Here is a 22,657-nt window from a genome sequence, read left to right as displayed (position 1 = left end):
TGCCTTGTTCAGGGGAACAGTGGGTTAACTGCCTTGTTCAGGGGAACAGTGGGTTAACTGCCTTGTTCAGGGGAACAGTGGGTAACTGCCTTGTTCAGGGAACAGTGGGTTAACTGCCTTGTTCAGGGAACAGTGGGTTAACTGCATTGTTCAGGGGAACAGTGGGTTAACTGCCTTGTACAGGGGAACAGTGGGGTAACTGCCTTGTTCAGGGGAACAGTGGGTTAACTGCCTTGTTCAGGGGAACAGTGGGGTAACTGCCTTGTTCAGGGGAACAGTGGGGTAACTGCCTTGTTCAGGTGCATAATGACAGCCTACCGGGTGGGGTAACTGCCTTGTTCAGGGAACAGTGGGGTAACTGCCTTGTTCAGGGGAACAGTGGGTTAACTGCCCTGTTCAGGGGAACAGTGGGTTAACTGCCTTGTTCAGGGGAACAGTGGGTTAAACTGCCTTGTTCAGGGAACAGTGGGTTAACTGCCTTGTTCAGGTGCATAATGATGGCCTACCGGGAACAGTGGGTTAACTGCCTTGTTCAGGTGCATAATGATGGCCTACCGGGGAACAGTGGGGTAACTGCCTTGTTCAGGTGCATAATGATGGCCCACCGGGGAACAGTGGGTTACTGCCTTGTTCAGGGGAACAGTGGGTTAAATGCCTTGTTCAGGGAACAGTGGGTTAAACTGCCTTGTTCTGGGGAACAGTGGGTTAAACTGCCTTGTTCTGGGGAACAGTGGGTTAACTGCCTTGTTCAGGTGCATAATGACGGCCTACCGGGGAACAGTGGGTTAACTGCCTTGTTCAGGGAACAGTGGGTTAAACTGCCTTGTTCAGGGAACAGTGGGTTAACTGCCTTGTTCAGGTGCATAATGATGGCCCACCGGGAACAGTGGGTTAACTGCCTTGTTCAGGGGAACAGTGGGGTAACTGCCTTGTTCAGGGGAACAGTGGGTTAAACTGCCTTGTTCTGGGGAACAGTGGGTTAAACTGCATTGTTCTGGGAACAGTGGGTTAACTGCCTTGTTCAGGTGCATAATGACGGCCTATCAGGGTACAGTGGGTTAAACTGCCTTGTTCAGGGGAACAGTGGGTTAAACTGCCTTGTTCAGGGAACAGTGGGTTAAACTGCCTTGTTCAGGGGAACAGTGGGTTAACTGCCTTGTTCAGGGGAACAGTGGGTTAACTGCCTTGTTCAGGGGAACAGTGGGTTAACTGCCTTGTTCAGGGAACAGTGGGTTAACTGCCTTGTTCAGGGGAACAGTGGGTTAACTGCCTTGTTCAGGGAACAGTGGGTTAACTGCCTTGTTCAGGGGAACAGTGGGGTAACTGCCTTGTTCAGGGAACAGTGGGTTAACTGCCTTGTTCAGGGAACAGTGGGGTAACTGCCTTGTTCAGGGAACAGTGGGTTAACTGCCTTGTTCAGGTGCATAATGACAGCCTACCGGGAACAGTGGGGTAACTGCCTTGTTCAGGGAACAGTGGGGTAACTGCCTTGTTCAGGGGAACAGTGGGTTAACTGCCCTGTTCAGGGGAACAGTGGGTTAACTGCCTTGTTCAGGGGAACAGTGGGTTAAACTGCCTTGTTCAGGGAACAGTGGGTTAACTGCCTTGTTCAGGTGCATAATGATGGCCCACCGGGGAACAGTGGGTTAACTGCCTTGTTCAGGGAACAGTGGGGTAACTGCCTTGTTCAGGGAACAGTGGGTTAACTGCCTTGTTCAGGGAACAGTGGGTAACTGCCTTGTTCAGGGGAACAGTGGGTTAACTGCCTTGTTCAGGGGAACAGTGGGTTAACTGCCTTGTTCAGGGAACAGTGGGTTAACTGCCTTGTTCAGGGAACAGTGGGTTAACTGCCTTGTTCAGGGGAACAGTGGGTAACTGCCTTGTTCAGGGGAACAGTGGGTTAACTGCCTTGTTCAGGGAACAGTGGGTTAACTGCATTGTTCAGGGAACAGTGGGTTAACTGCCTTGTTCAGGGGAACAGTGGGGTAACTGCCTTGTTCAGGGGAACAGTGGGTTAACTGCCTTGTTCAGGGAACAGTGGGGTAACTGCCTTGTTCAGGTTAATGACAGCCTACCGGGGAACAGTGGGGTAACTGCCTTGTTCAGGGGAACAGTGGGGTAACTGCCTTGTTCAGGGAACAGTGGGTTAACTGCCTTGTTCAGGGGAACAGTGGGTTAACTGCCTTGTTCAGGGAACAGTGATTTAAACTGCCTTGTTCAGGGAAACAGTGGGTTAACTGCCTTGTTCAGGTGCATAATGATGGCCCACCGGGGAACAGTGGGTTACTGCCTTGTTCAGGGGAACAGTGGGGTAACTGCCTTGTTCAGGGGAACAGTGGGTTAACTGCCTTGTTCAGGGGAACAGTGGGTAACTGCCTTGTTCAGGGGAACAGTGGGTTAACTGCCTTGTTCAGGGGAACAGTGGGTTAACTGCATTGTTCAGGGGAACAGTGGGTTAACTGCCTTGTACAGGGGAACAGTGGGGTAACTGCCTTGTTCAGGGAAAAGTGGGTTAACTGCCTTGTTCAGGGAACAGTGGGGTAACTGCCTTGTTCAGGGGAACAGTGGGTTAACTGCCTTGTTCAGGTGCATAATGACAGCCTACCGGGAACAGTGGGTTAACTGCCTTGTTCAGGGAACGGTGGGTAACTGCCTTGTTCAGGGGAACAGTGGGTTAACTGCCTTGTTCAGGGAACAGTGGGTAACTGCCTTGTTCAGGTGCATAATGATGGCCTACCGGGAACAGTGGGTTAACTGCCTTGTTCAGGGAACAGTGGGTAACTGCCTTGTTCAGGGAACAGTGGGGTAACTGCCTTGTTCAGGGAACAGTGGGTTAACTGCCTTGTTCAGGGGAACAGTGGGTTAACTGCCTTGTTCAGGTGCATAATGATGGCCTACCGGGAACAGTGGGTTAACTGCCTTGTTCAGGTGCATAATGATGGCCTGGGGAACAGTGGGGTAACTGCCTTGTTCAGGTGCATAATGATGGCCCACCGGGGAACAGTGGGTTACTGCCTTGTTCAGGGGAACAGTGGGTTAAATGCCTTGTTCAGGGGAACAGTGGGTTAAACTGCCTTGTTCTGGGGAACAGTGGGTTAAACTGCCTTGTTCTGGGGAACAGTGGGTTAACTGCCTTGTTCAGGTGCATAATGACGGCCTACCGGGGAACAGTGGGTTAAACTGCCTTGTTCAGGGGAACAGTGGGTTAAACTGCCTTGTTCAGGGGAACAGTGGGTTAACTGCCTTGTTCAGGTGCATAATGATGGCCCACCGGGAACAGTGGGTTACTGCCTTGTTCAGGGAACAGTGGGGTAACTGCCTTGTTCAGGGAACAGTGGGTTAAACTGCCTTGTTCTGGGGAACAGTGGGTTAAACTGCATTGTTCTGGGAACAGTGGGTTAACTGCCTTGTTCAGGTGCATAATGACGGCCTATCAGGGTACAGTGGGTTAAACTGCCTTGTTCAGGGGAACAGTGGGTTAAACTGCCTTGTTCAGGGGAACAGTGGGTTAAACTGCCTTGTTCAGGGGAACAGTGGGTTAACTGCCTTGTTCAGGGAACAGTGGGTTAACTGCCTTGTTCAGGGGAACAGTGGGTAACTGCCTTGTTCAGGGGAACAGTGGGTTAACTGCCTTGTTCAGGGGAACAGTGGGTTAACTGCCTTGTTCAGGGAACAGTGGGTTAACTGCCTTGTACAGGGGAACAGTGGGGTAACTGCCTTGTTCAGGGGAACAGTGGGTTAACTGCCTTGTTCAGGGGAACAGTGGGGTAACTGCCTTGTTCAGGGGAACAGTGGGTTAACTGCCTTGTTCAGGTGCATAATGACAGCCTGGGGAACAGTGGGGTAACTGCCTTGTTCAGGGGAACAGTGGGGTAACTGCCTTGTTCAGGGAACAGTGGGTTAACTGCCTTGTTCAGGGAACAGTGGGTTAACTGCCTTGTTCAGGGGAACAGTGGGTTAAACTGCCTTGTTCAGGGGAACAGTGGGTTAACTGCCTTGTTCAGGTGCATAATGATGGCCTACCGGGAACAGTGGGTTAACTGCCTTGTTCAGGGGAACAGTGGGGTAACTGCCTTGTTCAGGGAACAGTGGGTTAACTGCCTTGTTCAGGGAACAGTGGGTAACTGCCTTGTTCAGGGAACAGTGGGTTAACTGCCTTGTTCAGGGAACAGTGGGTTAACTGCCTTGTTCAGGGAACAGTGGGTAACTGCCTTGTTCAGGGGAACAGTGGGTTAACTGCCTTGTTCAGGGGAACAGTGGGTTAACTGCCTTGTTCAGGGGAACAGTGGGTTAACTGCCTTGTTCAGGGGAACAGTGGGTTAACTGCCTTGTTCAGGGAACAGTGGGTTAACTGCCTTGTTCAGGGAACAGTGGGTTAACTGCCTTGTTCAGGGAACAGTGGGTTAACTGCCTTGTTCAGGGAACAGTGGGTTAACTGCCTTGTTCAGGGGAACAGTGGGTAACTGCCTTGTTCAGGGGAACAGTGGGTTAACTGCCTTGTTCAGGGAACAGTGGGTTAACTGCCTTGTTCAGGGAACAGTGGGTTAACTGCCTTGTTCAGGGGAACAGTGGGGTAACTGCCTTGTTCAGGGGAACAGTGGGTTAACTGCCTTGTTCAGGGGAACAGTGGGGTAACTGCCTTGTTCAGGGAACAGTGGGTTAACTGCCTTGTTCAGGGAACAGTGGGTTAACTGCCTTGTTCAGGGAACAGTGGGGTAACTGCCTTGTTCAGGGGAACAGTGGGTTAACTGCCTTGTTCAGGGAACAGTGGGTTAACTGCCTTGTTCAGGGAACAGTGGGGTAACTGCCTTGTTCAGGGGAACAGTGGGTTAACTGCCTTGTTCAGGTGCATAATGACAGCCTACAGGGGAACAGTGGGTTAACTGCCTTGTTCAGGGGAACAGTGGGTTAACTGCCTTGTTCAGGGAACAGTGGGTTAACTGCCTTGTTCAGGGGAACAGTGGGTTAACTGCCTTGTTCAGGTGCATAATGACAGCCTACCGGGGAACAGTGGGTTAACTGCCTTGTTCAGGGAACAGGTGGGTAACTGCCTTGTTCAGGGGAACAGTGGGTTAACTGCCTTGTTCAGGGGAACAGTGGGGTAACTGCCTTGTTCAGGGAACAGTGGGTTAACTGCCTTGTTCAGGGGAACAGTGGGTTAACTGCCTTGTTCAGGGAACAGTGGGTTAACTGCCTTGTTCAGGGGAACAGTGGGTTAACTGCCTTGTTCAGGGAACAGTGGGTTAACTGCCTTGTTCAGGTGCATAATGATGGCCTACCGGGGAACAGTGGGTTAACTGCCTTGTTCAGGTGCATAATGATGGCCTACCGGGAACAGTGGGGTAACTGCCTTGTTCAGGTGCATAATGATGGCCCACCGGGAACAGTGGGTTACTGCCTTGTTCAGGGAACAGTGGGTTAAATGCCTTGTTCAGGGGAACAGTGGGTTAAACTGCCTTGTTCTGGGGAACAGTGGGTTAAACTGCCTTGTTCTGGGGAACAGTGGGTTAACTGCCTTGTTCAGGTGCATAATGACGGCCTACCGGGAACAGTGGGTTAAACTGCCTTGTTCAGGGGAACAGTGGGTTAAACTGCCTTGTTCAGGGAACAGTGGGTTAACTGCCTTGTTCAGGTGCATAATGATGGCCCACCGGAGAACAGTGGGTTACTGCCTTGTTCAGGGAACAGTGGGGTAACAGCCTTGTTCAGGGAACAGTGGGTTAAACTGCCTTGTTCTGGGGAACAGTGGGTTAAACTGCATTGTTCTGGGGAACAGTGGGTTAACTGCCTTGTTCAGGTGCATAATGACGGCCTATCAGGGTACAGTGGGTTAAACTGCCTTGTTCAGGGGAACAGTGGGTTAAACTGCCTTGTTCAGGGAACAGTGGGTTAACTGCCTTGTTCAGGGAACAGTGGGTTAACTGCCTTGTTCAGGGGAACAGTGGGTTAACTGCCTTGTTCAGGGAACAGTGGGTTAACTGCCTTGTTCAGGGGAACAGTGGGTTAACTGCCTTGTTCAGGGGAACAGTGGGTTAACTGCATTGTTCAGGGAACAGTGGGTTAACTGCCTTGTACAGGGAACAGTGGGGTAACTGCCTTGTTCAGGGAACAGTGGGTTAACTGCCTTGTTCAGGGAACAGTGGGGTAACTGCCTTGTTCAGGGGAACAGTGGGGTAACTGCCTTGTTCAGGTGCATAATGACAGCCTACCGGGGAACAGTGGGGTAACTGCCTTGTTCAGGGAACAGTGGGGTAACTGCCTTGTTCAGGGGAACAGTGGGTTAACTGCCCTGTTCAGGGAACAGTGGGTTAACTGCCTTGTTCAGGGGAACAGTGGGTTAAACTGCCTTGTTCAGGGGAACAGTGGGTTAACTGCCTTGTTCAGGTGCATAATGATGGCCCACAACAGTGGGTTACTGCCTTGTTCAGGGAACAGTGGGGTAACTGCCTTGTTCAGGGAACAGTGGGTTAACTGCCTTGTTCAGGGGAACAGTGGGTAACTGCCTTGTTCAGGGGAACAGTGGGTTAACTGCCTTGTTCAGGGGAACAGTGGGTTAACTGCCTTGTTCAGGGAACAGTGGGGTAACTGCCTTGTTCAGGGAACAGTGGGTTAACTGCCTTGTTCAGGGGAACAGTGGGTAACTGCCTTGTTCAGGGGAACAGTGGGTTAACTGCCTTGTTCAGGGAACAGTGGGTTAACTGCATTGTTCAGGGAACAGTGGGTTAACTGCCTTGTACAGGGGAACAGTGGGGTAACTGCCTTGTTCAGGGGAACAGTGGGTTAACTGCCTTGTTCAGGGAACAGTGGGGTAACTGCCTTGTTCAGGTGCATTGACAGGGGAACAGTGGGGTAACTGCCTTGTTCAGGGAACAGTGGGGTAACTGCCTTGTTCAGGGGAACAGTGGGTTAACTGCCCTGTTCAGGGAACAGTGGGTTAACTGCCTTGTTCAGGGGAACAGTGGGTTAAACTGCCTTGTTCAGGGGAACAGTGGGTTAACTGCCTTGTTCAGGTGCATAATGATGGCCCACCGGGGAACAGTGGGTTACTGCCTTGTTCAGGGGAACAGTGGGGTAACTGCCTTGTTCAGGGAACAGTGGGTTAACTGCCTTGTTCAGGGGAACAGTGGGTAACTGCCTTGTTCAGGGAACAGTGGGTTAACTGCCTTGTTCAGGGGAACAGTGGGTTAACTGCATTGTTCAGGGGAACAGTGGGTTAACTGCCTTGTACAGGGGAACAGTGGGGTAACTGCCTTGTTCAGGGAAAAGTGGGTTAACTGCCTTGTTCAGGGGAACAGTGGGGTAACTGCCTTGTTCAGGGAACAGTGGGTTAACTGCCTTGTTCAGGTGCATAATGACAGCCTACCGGGGAACAGTGGGTTAACTGCCTTGTTCAGGGGAACAGGTGGGTTAACTGCCTTGTTCAGGGAACAGTGGGTTAACTGCCTTGTTCAGGGAACAGTGGGCTAACTGCCTTGTTCAGGTGCATAATGATGGCCTACCGGGAACAGTGGGTTAACTGCCTTGTTCAGGGGAACAGTGGGGTAACTGCCTTGTTCAGGGAACAGTGGGTTAACTGCCTTGTTCAGGGGAACAGTGGGTTAACTGCCTTGTTCAGGGGAACAGTGGGTTAACTGCCTTGTTCAGGTGCATAATGATGGCCTACCGGGAACAGTGGGGTAACTGCCTTGTTCAGGTGCATAATGATGGCCCACCGGGGAACAGTGGGTTACTGCCTTGTTCAGGGAACAGTGGGTTAAATGCCTTGTTCAGGGGAACAGTGGGTTAAACTGCCTTGTTCTGGGGAACAGTGGGTTAAACTGCCTTGTTCTGGGGAACAGTGGGTTAACTGCCTTGTTCAGGTGCATAATGACGGCCTACCGGGAACAGTGGGTTAAACTGCCTTGTTCAGGGGAACAGTGGGTTAAACTGCCTTGTTCAGGGGAACAGTGGGTTAACTGCCTTGTTCAGGTGCATAATGATGGCCCACCGGAGAACAGTGGGTTACTGCCTTGTTCAGGGAACAGTGGGGTAACTGCCTTGTTCAGGGGAACAGTGGGTTAAACTGCCTTGTTCTGGGGAACAGTGGGTTAAACTGCATTGTTCTGGGGAACAGTGGGTTAACTGCCTTGTTCAGGTGCATAATGACGGCCTATCAGGGTACAGTGGGTTAAACTGCCTTGTTCAGGGGAACAGTGGGTTAAACTGCCTTGTTCAGGGAACAGTGGGTTAAACTGCCTTGTTCAGGGAACAGTGGGTTAACTGCCTTGTTCAGGGGAACAGTGGGTTAACTGCCTTGTTCAGGGGAACAGTGGGTAACTGCCTTGTTCAGGGAACAGTGGGTTAACTGCCTTGTTCAGGGGAACAGTGGGTTAACTGCATTGTTCAGGGAACAGTGGGTTAACTGCCTTGTTCAGGGGAACAGTGGGGTAACTGCCTTGTTCAGGGGAACAGTGGGTTAACTGCCTTGTTCAGGGAACAGTGGGGTAACTGCCTTGTTCAGGGAACAGTGGGGTAACTGCCTTGTTCAGGTGCATAATGACAGCCTACCGGGGAACAGTGGGGTAACTGCCTTGTTCAGGGAACAGTGGGGTAACTGCCTTGTTCAGGGGAACAGTGGGTTAACTGCCTTGTTCAGGGAACAGTGGGTTAACTGCCTTGTTCAGGGGAACAGTGGGTTAAACTGCCTTGTTCAGGGAACAGTGGGTTAACTGCCTTGTTCAGGTGCATAATGATGGCCTACCGGGGAACAGTGGGTTAACTGCCTTGTTCAGGTGCATAATGATGGCCTACCGGGGAACAGTGGGGTAACTGCCTTGTTCAGGTGCATAATGATGGCCCACCGGGGAACAGTGGGTTACTGCCTTGTTCAGGGAACAGTGGGTTAAATGCCTTGTTCAGGGGAACAGTGGGTTAAACTGCCTTGTTCTGGGGAACAGTGGGTTAAACTGCCTTGTTCTGGGGAACAGTGGGTTAACTGCCTTGTTCAGGTGCATAATGACGGCCTACCGGGGAACAGTGGGTTAAACTGCCTTGTTCAGGGAACAGTGGGTTAAACTGCCTTGTTCAGGGGAACAGTGGGTTAACTGCCTTGTTCAGGTGCATAATGATGGCCCACCGGAGAACAGTGGGTTACTGCCTTGTTCAGGGGAACAGTGGGGTAACAGCCTTGTTCAGGGAACAGTGGGTTAAACTGCCTTGTTCTGGGGAACAGTGGGTTAAACTGCATTGTTCTGGGAACAGTGGGTTAACTGCCTTGTTCAGGTGCATAATGACGGCCTATCAGGGTACAGTGGGTTAAACTGCCTTGTTCAGGGGAACAGTGGGTTAAACTGCCTTGTTCAGGGAACAGTGGGTTAAACTGCCTTGTTCAGGGGAACAGTGGGTTAACTGCCTTGTTCAGGGAACAGTGGGTTAACTGCCTTGTTCAGGGGAACAGTGGGTAACTGCCTTGTTCAGGGAACAGTGGGTTAACTGCCTTGTTCAGGGGAACAGTGGGTTAACTGCATTGTTCAGGGGAACAGTGGGTTAACTGCCTTGTACAGGGAACAGTGGGGTAACTGCCTTGTTCAGGGGAACAGTGGGTTAACTGCCTTGTTCAGGGAACAGTGGGGTAACTGCCTTGTTCAGGGAACAGTGGGGTAACTGCCTTGTTCAGGTGCATAATGACAGCCTACCGGGGAACAGTGGGGTAACTGCCTTGTTCAGGGGAACAGTGGGGTAACTGCCTTGTTCAGGGGAACAGTGGGTTAACTGCCCTGTTCAGGGAACAGTGGGTTAACTGCCTTGTTCAGGGAACAGTGGGTTAAACTGCCTTGTTCAGGGAACAGTGGGTTAACTGCCTTGTTCAGGTGCATAATGATGGCCCACCGGGAACAGTGGGTTACTGCCTTGTTCAGGGGAACAGTGGGGTAACTGCCTTGTTCAGGGAACAGTGGGTTAACTGCCTTGTTCAGGGGAACAGTGGGTAACTGCCTTGTTCAGGGGAACAGTGGGTTAACTGCCTTGTTCAGGGAACAGTGGGTTAACTGCCTTGTTCAGGGAACAGTGGGGTAACTGCCTTGTTCAGGGAACAGTGGGTTAACTGCCTTGTTCAGGGGAACAGTGGGTAACTGCCTTGTTCAGGGAACAGTGGGTTAACTGCCTTGTTCAGGGGAACAGTGGATTAACTGCATTGTTCAGGGAACAGTGGGTTAACTGCCTTGTACAGGGGAACAGTGGGGTAACTGCCTTGTTCAGGGGAACAGTGGGTTAACTGCCTTGTTCAGGGGAACAGTGGGGTAACTGCCTTGTTCAGGTGCATAATGACAGCCTACCGGGGAACAGTGGGGTAACTGCCTTGTTCAGGGGAACAGTGGGGTAACTGCCTTGTTCAGGGGAACAGTGGGTTAACTGCCCTGTTCAGGGGAACAGTGGGTTAACTGCCTTGTTCAGGGAACAGTGATTTAAACTGCCTTGTTCAGGGGAACAGTGGGTTAACTGCCTTGTTCAGGTGCATAATGATGGCCCACCGGGAACAGTGGGTTACTGCCTTGTTCAGGGAACAGTGGGGTAACTGCCTTGTTCAGGGAACAGTGGGTTAACTGCCTTGTTCAGGGGAACAGTGGGTAACTGCCTTGTTCAGGGAACAGTGGGTTAACTGCCTTGTTCAGGGAACAGTGGGTTAACTGCATTGTTCAGGGGAACAGTGGGTTAACTGCCTTGTACAGGGGAACAGTGGGGTAACTGCCTTGTTCAGGGAAAAGTGGGTTAACTGCCTTGTTCAGGGGAACAGTGGGGTAACTGCCTTGTTCAGGGGAACAGTGGGTTAACTGCCTTGTTCAGGTGCATAATGACAGCCTACCGGGGAACAGTGGGTTAACTGCCTTGTTCAGGGAACGGTGGGTAACTGCCTTGTTCAGGGAACAGTGGGTTAACTGCCTTGTTCAGGGGAACAGTGGGCTAACTGCCTTGTTCAGGTGCATAACGATGGCCTACCGGGGAACAGTGGGTTAACTGCCTTGTTCAGGGGAACAGTGGGGTAACTGCCTTGTTCAGGGAACAGTGGGGTAACTGCCTTGTTCAGGGGAACAGTGGGTTAATTGCCTTGTTCAGGGAACAGTGGGTTAACTGCCTTGTTCAGGTGCATAATGATGGCCTACCGGGGAACAGTGGGTTAACTGCCTTGTTCAGGTGCATAATGATGGCCTACCGGGGAACAGTGGGGTAACTGCCTTGTTCAGGTGCATAATGATGGCCCACCGGGGAACAGTGGGTTACTGCCTTGTTCAGGGGAACAGTGGGTTAAATGCCTTGTTCAGGGAACAGTGGGTTAAACTGCCTTGTTCTGGGGAACAGTGGGTTAAACTGCCTTGTTCTGGGGAACAGTGGGTTAACTGCCTTGTTCAGGTGCATAATGACGGCCTACCGGGGAACAGTGGGTTAAACTGCCTTGTTCAGGGGAACAGTGGGTTAAACTGCCTTGTTCAGGGGAACAGTGGGTTAACTGCCTTGTTCAGGTGCATAATGATGGCCCACCGGGGAACAGTGGGTTACTGCCTTGTTCAGGGGAACAGTGGGGTAACTGCCTTGTTCAGGGGAACAGTGGGTTAAACTGCCTTGTTCTGGGGAACAGTGGGTTAAACTGCATTGTTCTGGGGAACAGTGGGTTAACTGCCTTGTTCAGGTGCATAATGACGGCCTATCAGGGTACAGTGGGTTAAACTGCCTTGTTCAGGGGAACAGTGGGTTAAACTGCCTTGTTCAGGGGAACAGTGGGTTAAACTGCCTTGTTCAGGGGAACAGTGGGTTAACTGCCTTGTTCAGGGAACAGTGGGTTAACTGCCTTGTTCAGGGGAACAGTGGGTAACTGCCTTGTTCAGGGGAACAGTGGGTTAACTGCCTTGTTCAGGGGAACAGTGGGTTAACTGCATTGTTCAGGGGAACAGTGGGTTAACTGCCTTGTACAGGGAACAGTGGGGTAACTGCCTTGTTCAGGGAACAGTGGGTTAACTGCCTTGTTCAGGGAACAGTGGGGTAACTGCCTTGTTCAGGGGAACAGTGGGGTAACTGCCTTGTTCAGGTGCATAATGACAGCCTACCGGGGAACAGTGGGGTAACTGCCTTGTTCAGGGAACAGTGGGGTAACTGCCTTGTTCAGGGAACAGTGGATTAACTGCCCTGTTCAGGGAACAGTGGGTTAACTGCCTTGTTCAGGGAACAGTGGGTTAAACTGCCTTGTTCAGGGGAACAGTGGGTTAACTGCCTTGTTCAGGTGCATAATGATGGCCCACCGGGAACAGTGGGTTACTGCCTTGTTCAGGGGAACAGTGGGGTAACTGCCTTGTTCAGGGAACAGTGGGTTAACTGCCTTGTTCAGGGAACAGTGGGTAACTGCCTTGTTCAGGGGAACAGTGGGTTAACTGCCTTGTTCAGGGAACAGTGGGTTAACTGCCTTGTTCAGGGAACAGTGGGGTAACTGCCTTGTTCAGGGGAACAGTGGGTTAACTGCCTGTTCAGGGGAACAGTGGGTTAACTGCCTTGTTCAGGGGAACAGTGGGTTAACTGCATTGTTCAGGGAACAGTGGGTTAAACTGCCTTGTTCAGGGAACAGTGGGTTAAACTGCCTTGTTCAGGGGAACAGTGGGTTAAACTGCCTTGTTCAGGGGAACAGTGGGTTAACTGCCTTGTTCAGGGGAACAGTGGGTTAACTGCCTTGTTCAGGGGAACAGTGGGTAACTGCCTTGTTCAGGGGAACAGTGGGTTAACTGCCTTGTTCAGGGGAACAGTGGGTTAACTGCATTGTTCAGGGAACAGTGGGTTAACTGCCTTGTTCAGGGAACAGTGGGGTAACTGCCTTGTTCAGGGAACAGTGGGTTAACTGCCTTGTTCAGGGGAACAGTGGGGTAACTGCCTTGTTCAGGGGAACAGTGGGGTAACTGCCTTGTTCAGGTGCATAATGACAGCCTGGGGAACAGTGGGGTAACTGCCTTGTTCAGGGAACAGTGGGGTAACTGCCCTGTTCAGGGGAACAGTGGGTTAACTGCCTTGTTCAGGGAACAGTGGGTTAACTGCCTTGTTCAGGGGAACAGTGGGTAACTGCCTTGTTCAGGGAACAGTGGGTTAACTGCCTTGTTCAGGGGAACAGTGGGTTAACTGCATTGTTCAGGGAACAGTGGGTTAACTGCCTTGTTCAGGGGAACAGTGGGGTAACTGCCTTGTTCAGGGGAACAGTGGGGTAACTGCCTTGTTCAGGTGCATAATGACAGCCTACCGGGAACAGTGGGGTAACTGCCTTGTTCAGGGAACAGTGGGGTAACTGCCTTGTTCAGGGGAACAGTGGGTTAACTGCCTTGTTCAGGGAACAGTGGGTTAACTGCCTTGTTCAGGGAACAGTGGGTTAAACTGCCTTGTTCAGGGGAACAGTGGGTTAACTGCCTTGTTCAGGTGCATAATGATGGCCCACCGGGGAACAGTGGGTTACTGCCTTGTTCAGGGGAACAGTGGGGTAACTGCCTTGTTCAGGGAACAGTGGGTTAACTGCCTTGTTCAGGGGAACAGTGGGTAACTGCCTTGTTCAGGGGAACAGTGGGTTAACTGCCTTGTTCAGGGAACAGTGGGTTAACTGCCTTGTTCAGGGAACAGTGGGGTAACTGCCTTGTTCAGGGAACAGTGGGTTAACTGCCTTGTTCAGGGGAACAGTGGGTAACTGCCTTGTTCAGGGAACAGTGGGTTAACTGCCTTGTTCAGGGAACAGTGGATTAACTGCATTGTTCAGGGAACAGTGGGTTAACTGCCTTGTACAGGGGAACAGTGGGGTAACTGCCTTGTTCAGGGGAACAGTGGGTTAACTGCCTTGTTCAGGGGAACAGTGGGGTAACTGCCTTGTTCAGGTGCATAATGACAGCCTACCGGGAACAGTGGGGTAACTGCCTTGTTCAGGGAACAGTGGGGTAACTGCCTTGTTCAGGGGAACAGTGGGTTAACTGCCCTGTTCAGGGAACAGTGGGTTAACTGCCTTGTTCAGGGAACAGTGATTTAAACTGCCTTGTTCAGGGGAACAGTGGGTTAACTGCCTTGTTCAGGTGCATAATGATGGCCCACCGGGGAACAGTGGGTTACTGCCTTGTTCAGGGAACAGTGGGGTAACTGCCTTGTTCAGGGAACAGTGGGTTAACTGCCTTGTTCAGGGAACAGTGGGTAACTGCCTTGTTCAGGGAACAGTGGGTTAACTGCCTTGTTCAGGGAACAGTGGGTTAACTGCATTGTTCAGGGAACAGTGGGTTAACTGCCTTGTACAGGGGAACAGTGGGGTAACTGCCTTGTTCAGGGAAAAGTGGGTTAACTGCCTTGTTCAGGGGAACAGTGGGGTAACTGCCTTGTTCAGGGGAACAGTGGGTTAACTGCCTTGTTCAGGTGCATAATGACAGCCTACCGGGAACAGTGGGTTAACTGCCTTGTTCAGGGAACGGTGGGTAACTGCCTTGTTCAGGGGAACAGTGGGTTAACTGCCTTGTTCAGGGAACAGTGGGCTAACTGCCTTGTTCAGGTGCATAACGATGGCCTACCGGGAACAGTGGGTTAACTGCCTTGTTCAGGGAACAGTGGGGTAACTGCCTTGTTCAGGGAACAGTGGGGTAACTGCCTTGTTCAGGGAACAGTGGGTTAATTGCCTTGTTCAGGGAACAGTGGGTTAACTGCCTTGTTCAGGTGCATAATGATGGCCTACCGGGAACAGTGGGTTAACTGCCTTGTTCAGGTGCATAATGATGGCCTACCGGGGAACAGTGGGGTAACTGCCTTGTTCAGGTGCATAATGATGGCCCACCGGGGAACAGTGGGTTACTGCCTTGTTCAGGGGAACAGTGGGTTAAATGCCTTGTTCAGGGGAACAGTGGGTTAAACTGCCTTGTTCTGGGGAACAGTGGGTTAAACTGCCTTGTTCTGGGGAACAGTGGGTTAACTGCCTTGTTCAGGTGCATAATGACGGCCTACCGGGGAACAGTGGGTTAAACTGCCTTGTTCAGGGGAACAGTGGGTTAAACTGCCTTGTTCAGGGAACAGTGGGTTAACTGCCTTGTTCAGGTGCATAATGATGGCCCACCGGAGAACAGTGGGTTACTGCCTTGTTCAGGGAACAGTGGGGTAACAGCCTTGTTCAGGGGAACAGTGGGTTAAACTGCCTTGTTCTGGGGAACAGTGGGTTAAACTGCATTGTTCTGGGGAACAGTGGGTTAACTGCCTTGTTCAGGTGCATAATGACGGCCTATCAGGGTACAGTGGGTTAAACTGCCTTGTTCAGGGGAACAGTGGGTTAAACTGCCTTGTTCAGGGGAACAGTGGGTTAAACTGCCTTGTTCAGGGGAACAGTGGGTTAACTGCCTTGTTCAGGGAACAGTGGGTTAACTGCCTTGTTCAGGGAACAGTGGGTAACTGCCTTGTTCAGGGGAACAGTGGGTTAACTGCCTTGTTCAGGGGAACAGTGGGTTAACTGCATTGTTCAGGGGAACAGTGGGTTAACTGCCTTGTACAGGGGAACAGTGGGGTAACTGCCTTGTTCAGGGGAACAGTGGGTTAACTGCCTTGTTCAGGGGAACAGTGGGGTAACTGCCTTGTTCAGGGGAACAGTGGGGTAACTGCCTTGTTCAGGTGCATAATGACAGCCTACCGGGGAACAGTGGGGTAACTGCCTTGTTCAGGGAACAGTGGGGTAACTGCCTTGTTCAGGGAACAGTGGATTAACTGCCCTGTTCAGGGGAACAGTGGGTTAACTGCCTTGTTCAGGGGAACAGTGGGTTAAACTGCCTTGTTCAGGGAACAGTGGGTTAACTGCCTTGTTCAGGTGCATAATGATGGCCCACCGGGGAACAGTGGGTTACTGCCTTGTTCAGGGAACAGTGGGGTAACTGCCTTGTTCAGGGAACAGTGGGTTAACTGCCTTGTTCAGGGAACAGTGGGTAACTGCCTTGTTCAGGGGAACAGTGGGTTAACTGCCTTGTTCAGGGGAACAGTGGGTTAACTGCCTTGTTCAGGGGAACAGTGGGGTAACTGCCTTGTTCAGGGGAACAGTGGGTTAACTGCCCTGTTCAGGGGAACAGTGGGTTAACTGCCTTGTTCAGGGGAACAGTGGGTTAACTGCATTGTTCTGGGGAACAGTGGGTTAAACGGCCTTGTTCAGGGAACAGTGGGTTAAACTGCCTTGTTCAGGGAACAGTGGGTTAAACTGCCTTGTTCAGGGGAACAGTGGGTTAACTGCCTTGTTCAGGGGAACAGTGGGTTAACTGCCTTGTTCAGGGAACAGTGGGTAACTGCCTTGTTCAGGGAACAGTGGGTTAACTGCCTTGTTCAGGGGAACAGTGGGTTAACTGCATTGTTCAGGGAACAGTGGGTTAACTGCCTTGTACAGGGGAACAGTGGGGTAACTGCCTTGTTCAGGGGAACAGTGGGTTAACTGCCTTGTTCAGGGAACAGTGGGGTAACTGCCTTGTTCAGGGGAACAGTGGGGTAACTGCCTTGTTCAGGTGCATAATGACAGCCTACCGGGGAACAGTGGGGTAACTGCCTTGTTCAGGGGAACAGTGGGGTAACTGCCCTGTTCAGGGGAACAGTGGGTTAACTGCCTTGTTCAGGGAACAGTGGGTTAAACTGCCTTGTTCAGGGGAACAGTGGGTTAACTGCCTTGTTCAGGTGCATAATGATGGCCCACCGGGGAACAGTGGGTTACTGCCTTGTTCAGGGGAACAGTGGGGTAACTGCCTTGTTCAGGGAACAGTGGGTTAAACTGCCTTGTTCTGGGGAACAGTGGGTTAAACTGCATTGTTCTGGGGAACAGTGGGTTAACTGCCTTGTTCAGGTGCATAATGACGGCCTATCAGGGTACAGTGGGTTAAACTGCCTTGTTCAGGGGAACAGTGGGTTAAACTGCCTTGTTCAGGGAACAGTGGGTTAAACTGCCTTGTTCAGGGGAACAGTGGGTTAACTGCCTTGTTCAGGGAACAGTGGGTTAACTGCCTTGTTCAGGGAACAGTGGGTAACTGCCTTGTTCAGGGGAACAGTGGGTTAACTGCCTTGTTCAGGGAACAGTGGGGTAACTGCCTTGTTCAGGGGAACAGTGGGTTAACTGCCTTGTACAGGGGAACAGTGGGGTAACTGCCTTGTTCAGGGGAACAGTGGGTTAACTGCCTTGTTCAGGGAACAGTGGGGTAACTGCCTTGTTCAGGGAACAGTGGGGTAACTGCCTTGTTCAGGTGCATAATGACAGCCTACCGGGGAACAGTGGGGTAACTGCCTTGTTCAGGGAACAGTGGGGTAACTGCCCTGTTCAGGGAACAGTGGGTTAACTGCCTTGTTCAGGGAACAGTGGGTTAAACTGCCTTGTTCAGGGAACAGTGGGTTAACTGCCTTGTTCAGGTGCATAATGATGGCCCACCGGGGAACAGTGGGTTACTGCCTTGTTCAGGGAACAGTGGGGTAACTGCCTTGTTCAGGGAACAGTGGGTTAAACTGCCTTGTTCTGGGGAACAGTGGGTTAAACTGCATTGTTCTGGGGAACAGTGGGTTAACTGCCTTGTTCAGGTGCATAATGACGGCCTATCAGGGTACAGTGGGTTAAACTGCCTTGTTCAGGGGAACAGTGGGTTAAACTGCCTTGTTCAGGGGAACAGTGGGTTAAACTGCCTTGTTCAGGGGAACAGTGGGTTAACTGCCTTGTTCAGGGGAACAGTGGGTTAACTGCCTTGTTCAGGGAACAGTGGGTAACTGCCTTGTTCAGGGGAACAGTGGGTTAACTGCCTTGTTCAGGGAACAGTGGGTTAACTGCATTGTTCAGGGAACAGTGGGTTAACTGCCTTGTACAGGGGAACAGTGGGGTAACTGCCTTGTTCAGGGAACAGTGGGTTAACTGCCTTGTTCAGGGGAACAGTGGGGTAACTGCCTTGTTCAGGGAACAGTGGGGTAACTGCCTTGTTCAGGTGCATAATGACAGCCTACCGGGAACAGTGGGGTAACTGCCTTGTTCAGGGAACAGTGGGGTAACTGCCTTGTTCAGGGGAACAGTGGGTTAACTGCCCTGTTCAGGGAACAGTGGGTTAACTGCCTTGTTCAGGGGAACAGTGGGTTAAACTGCCTTGTTCAGGGAACAGTGGGTTAACTGCCTTGTTCAGGTGCATAATGATGGCCCACCGGGGAACAGTGGGTTACTGCCTTGTTCAGGGGAACAGTGGGGTAACTGCCTTGTTCAGGGAACAGTGGGTTAACTGCCTTGTTCAGGGGAACAGTGGGTAACTGCCTTGTTCAGGGGAACAGTGGGTAACTGCCTTGTTCAGGGAACAGTGGGTTAACTGCCTTGTTCAGGGGAACAGTGGGTTAACTGCCTTGTTCAGGGAACAGTGGGGTAACTGCCTTGTTCAGGGGAACAGTGGGTTAACTGCCCTGTTCAGGGAACAGTGGGTTAACTGCCTTGTTCAGGGAACAGTGGGTTAACTGCATTGTTCTGGGGAACAGTGGGTTAAACGGCCTTGTTCAGGGAACAGTGGGTTAAACTGCCTTGTTCAGGGGAACAGTGGGTTAACTGCCTTGTTCAGGGGAACAGTGGGTAACTGCCTTGTTCAGGGGAACAGTGGGTTAACTGCCTTGTTCAGGGGAACAGTGGGTTAACTGCCTTGTTCAGGGAACAGTGGGGTAACTGCCTTGTTCAGGGGAACAGTGGGTTAACTGCCCTGTTCAGGGGAACAGTGGGTTAACTGCCTTGTTCAGGGAACAGTGGGTTAACTGCCTTGTTCAGGGAACAGTGGGGTAACTGCCTTGTTCAGGGGAACAGTGGGTTAACTGCCCTGTTCAGGGGAACAGTGGGTTAACTGCCTTGTTCAGGGAACAGTGGGTTAACTGCATTGTTCTGGGGAACAGTGGGTTAAACGGCCTTGTTCAGGGGAACAGTGGGTTAAACTGCCTTGTTCAGGGAACAGTGGGTTAAACTGCCTTGTTCAGGGGAACAGTGGGTTAACTGCCTTGTTCAGGGAACAGTGGGTTAACTGCCTTGTTCAGGGGAACAGTGGGTAACTGCCTTGTTCAGGGGAACAGTGGGTTAACTGCCTTGTTCAGGGAACAGTGGGTTAACTGCATTGTTCAGGGAACAGTGGGTTAACTGCCTTGTACAGGGGAACAGTGGGGTAAGTGCCTTGTTCAGGGGAACAGTGGGTTAACTGCCTTGTTCAGGGAACAGAGGGGTAACTGCCTTGTTCAGGGAACAGTGGGGTAACTGCCTTGTTCAGGTGCATAATGACAGCCTACCGGGGAACAGTGGGGTAACTGCCTTGTTCAGGGGAACAGTGGGGTAACTGCCTTGTTCAGGGGAACAGTGGGTTAACTGCCCTGTTCAGGGGAACAGTGGGTTAACTGCCTTGTTCAGGGGAACAGTGGGTTAAACTGCCTTGTTCAGGGGAACAGTGGGTTAACTGCCTTGTTCAGGTGCATAATGATGGCCCACCGGGGAACAGTGGGTTACTGCCTTGTTCAGGGGAACAGTGGGGTAACTGCCTTGTTCAGGGAACAGTGGGTTAACTGCCTTGTTCAGGGGAACAGTGGGTAACTGCCTTGTTCAGGGGAACAGTGGGTTAACTGCCTTGTTCAGGGAACAGTGGGTTAACTGCCTTGTTCAGGGAACAGTGGGGTAACTGCCTTGTTCAGGGAACAGTGGGTTAACTGCCCTGTTCAGGGGAACAGTGGGTTAACTGCCTTGTTCAGGGAACAGTGGGTTAACTGCCTTGTTCAGGTGCATAATGATGGCCTACCGGGGAGCAGGGGTTAACTGCCTTGTTCAGGTGCATAATGATGGCCTACCCGGGAACAGTGCATTAACTGCCTTGTTCAGGTGCATAATGATTGCCTCCCGGGAACAGTGGGGTAACTGCCTTGTTCAGGTGCATAATGATGGCCCACCGGGAACAGTGGGTTACTGCCTTGGTCAGGGGAACAGTGGGGTAACTCCCTTGTTCAGGGGAACAGTGGGTTAACTGCCTTGTTCAAGGGAACAGTGGGGTAACTGCCTTGTTCAGGGGAACAGTGGGTTAACTGCCCTGTTCAGGGAACAGTGGGTTAACTGCCTTGTTCAGGGGAACAGTGGGTTAAACTGCCTTGTTCAGGGGAACAGTGGGTTAACTGCCTTGTTCAGGTACATAATGATGGCCCACCGGGGAACAGTGGGTTACTGCCTTGTTCAGGGGAACAGTGGGGTAACTGCCTTGTTCAGGGGAACAGTGGGTTAACTGCCTTGTTCAGGGAACAGTGGGTAACTGCCTTGTTCAGGGGAACAGTGGGTTAACTGCCTTGTTCAGGGAACAGTGGGTTAACTGCATTGTTCAGGGGAACAGTGGGTTAACTGCCTTGTACAGGGAACAGTGGGGTAACTGCCTTGTTCAGGGGAACAGTGGGTTAACTGCCTTGTTCAGGGGAACAGTGGGTTAACTGCATTGTTCAGGGAACAGTGGGTTAACTGCCTTGTTCAGGGGAACAGTGGGTTAACTGCATTGTTCAGGGGAACAGTGGGTTAACTGCCTTGTACAGGGAACAGTGGGGTAACTGCCTTGTTCAGGGGAACAGTGGGTTAACTGCCTTGTTCAGGGGAACAGTGGGGTAACTGCCTTGTTCAGGGGAACAGTGGGTTACTGCCTTGTTCAGGGAACAGTGGGTTAACTGCCTTGTTCAGGGAACAGTGGGGTAACTGCCTTGTTCAGGGGAACAGTGGGGTAACTGCCTTGTTCAGGAGAACAGTGGGGTAACTGCCTTGTTCAGGAGAACAGTGGGTTACTGCCTTATTCAGGGAACAGTGGGTTAACTGCCTTGTTCAGGGGAACAGTGGGTTAACTGCATTGTTCAGGGAACAGTGGGTTAACTGCCTTGTACAGGGGAACAGTGGGGTAACTGTCTTGTTCAGGGGAACAGTGGGGTAACTGCCTTTTCAGGGGAACAGTGGGTTAACTGCCTTGTTCAAGGGGAACAGTGGGGTAACTGCCTTGTTCAGGGAACAGTGGGGTAACTGCCTTGTTCAGGTGCATAATGACGGCCTACCGGGGAACAGTGGGTTAACTGCCTTGTTCAGGGGAACGGTGGGTAACTGCCTTGTTCAGGGAACAGTGGGTTAACTGCCTTGTTCAGGGGAACAGTGGGGTAACTGCCTTGTTCAGGGGAACAGTGGGTTAACTGCCCTGTTCAGGGGAACAGTGGGTTAACTGCCTTGTTCAGGGGAACAGTGGGTTAACTGCCTTGTTCAGGTGCATAATGATGGCCTACCGGGAGCAGGGGGTTAACTGCCTTGTTCAGGTGCATAATGATGGCCTAACGGGGAACAGTGCGTTAACTGCCTTGTTCAGGTGCATAATGATTGCCTACCGGGGAACAGTGGGGTAACTGCCTTGTTCAGGTGCATAATGATGGCCCACCGGGAACAGTGGGTTACTGCCTTGTTCAGGGAACAGTGGGGTAACTGCCTTGTTCAGGGGAACAGTGGGTTAACTGCCTTGTTCAGGTGCATAATGATGGCCCACCGGGAACAGTGGGTTACTGCCTTGTTCAGGGGAACAGTGGGGTAACTGCCTTGTTCAGGGAACAGTGGGTTAACTGCCTTGTTCAGGGAACAGTGGGTAACTGCCTTGTTCAGGGGAACAGTGGGTTAACTGCCTTGTTCAGGGAACAGTGGGTTAACTGCCTTGTTCAGGGGAACAGTGGGGTAACTGCCTTGTTCAGGGAACAGTGGGTTAACTGCCCTGTTCAGGGGAACAGTGGGTTAACTGCCTTGTTCAGGGGAACAGTGGGTTAACTGCCTTGTTCAGGTGCATAATGATGGCCTACCGGGGAGCAGGGGGTTAACTGCCTTGTTCAGGTGCATAATGATGGCCTACCGGGAACAGTGCATTAACTGCCTTGTTCAGGTGCATAATGATTGCCTCCCGGGAACAGTGGGGTAACTGCCTTGTTCAGGTGCATAATGATGGCCCACCGGGAACAGTGGGTTACTGCCTTGGTCAGGGGAACAGTGGGGTAACTCCCTTGTTCAAGGGAACAGTGGGTTAACTGCCTTGTTCAAGGGAACAGTGGGGTAACTGCCTTGTTCAGGGGAACAGTGGGTTAACTGGACTGTTCAGGGGAACAGTGGGTTAACTGCCTTGTTCAGGGGAACAGTGGGTTAAACTGCCTTGTTCAGGGGAACAGTGGGTTAACTGCCTTGTTCAGGTACATAATGATGGCCCACCGGGGAACAGTGGGTTACTGCCTTGTTCAGGGGAACAGTGGGGTAACTGCCTTGTTCAGGGAACAGTGGGTTAACTGCCTTGTTCAGGGGAACAGTGGGTAACTGCCTTGTTCAGGGAACAGTGGGTTAACTGCCTTGTTCAGGGGAACAGTGGGTTAACTGCATTGTTCAGGGAAACAGTGGGTTAACTGCCTTGTACAGGGGAACAGTGGGGTAACTGCCTTGTTCAGGGAACAGTGGGTTAACTGCCTTGTTCAGGGGAACAGTGGGTTAACTGCATTGTTCAGGGGAACAGTGGGTTAACTGCCTTGTTCAGGGGAACAGTGGGTTAACTGCATTGTTCAGGGGGAACAGTGGGTTAACTGCCTTGTTCAGGGGAACAGTGGGGTAACTGCCTTGTTCAGGGGAACAGTGGGTTAACTGCCTTGTTCAGGGAAC

The sequence above is a fragment of the Oncorhynchus tshawytscha genome, linkage group LG15, assembly GCF_018296145.1.
Source record: "Oncorhynchus tshawytscha isolate Ot180627B linkage group LG15, Otsh_v2.0, whole genome shotgun sequence".
Classification (NCBI taxonomy): domain Eukaryota; kingdom Metazoa; phylum Chordata; class Actinopteri; order Salmoniformes; family Salmonidae; genus Oncorhynchus; species Oncorhynchus tshawytscha.
The sequence above is the reverse complement of the archived record's forward strand: the minus strand, read 5'-3'. Positions refer to the sequence as shown.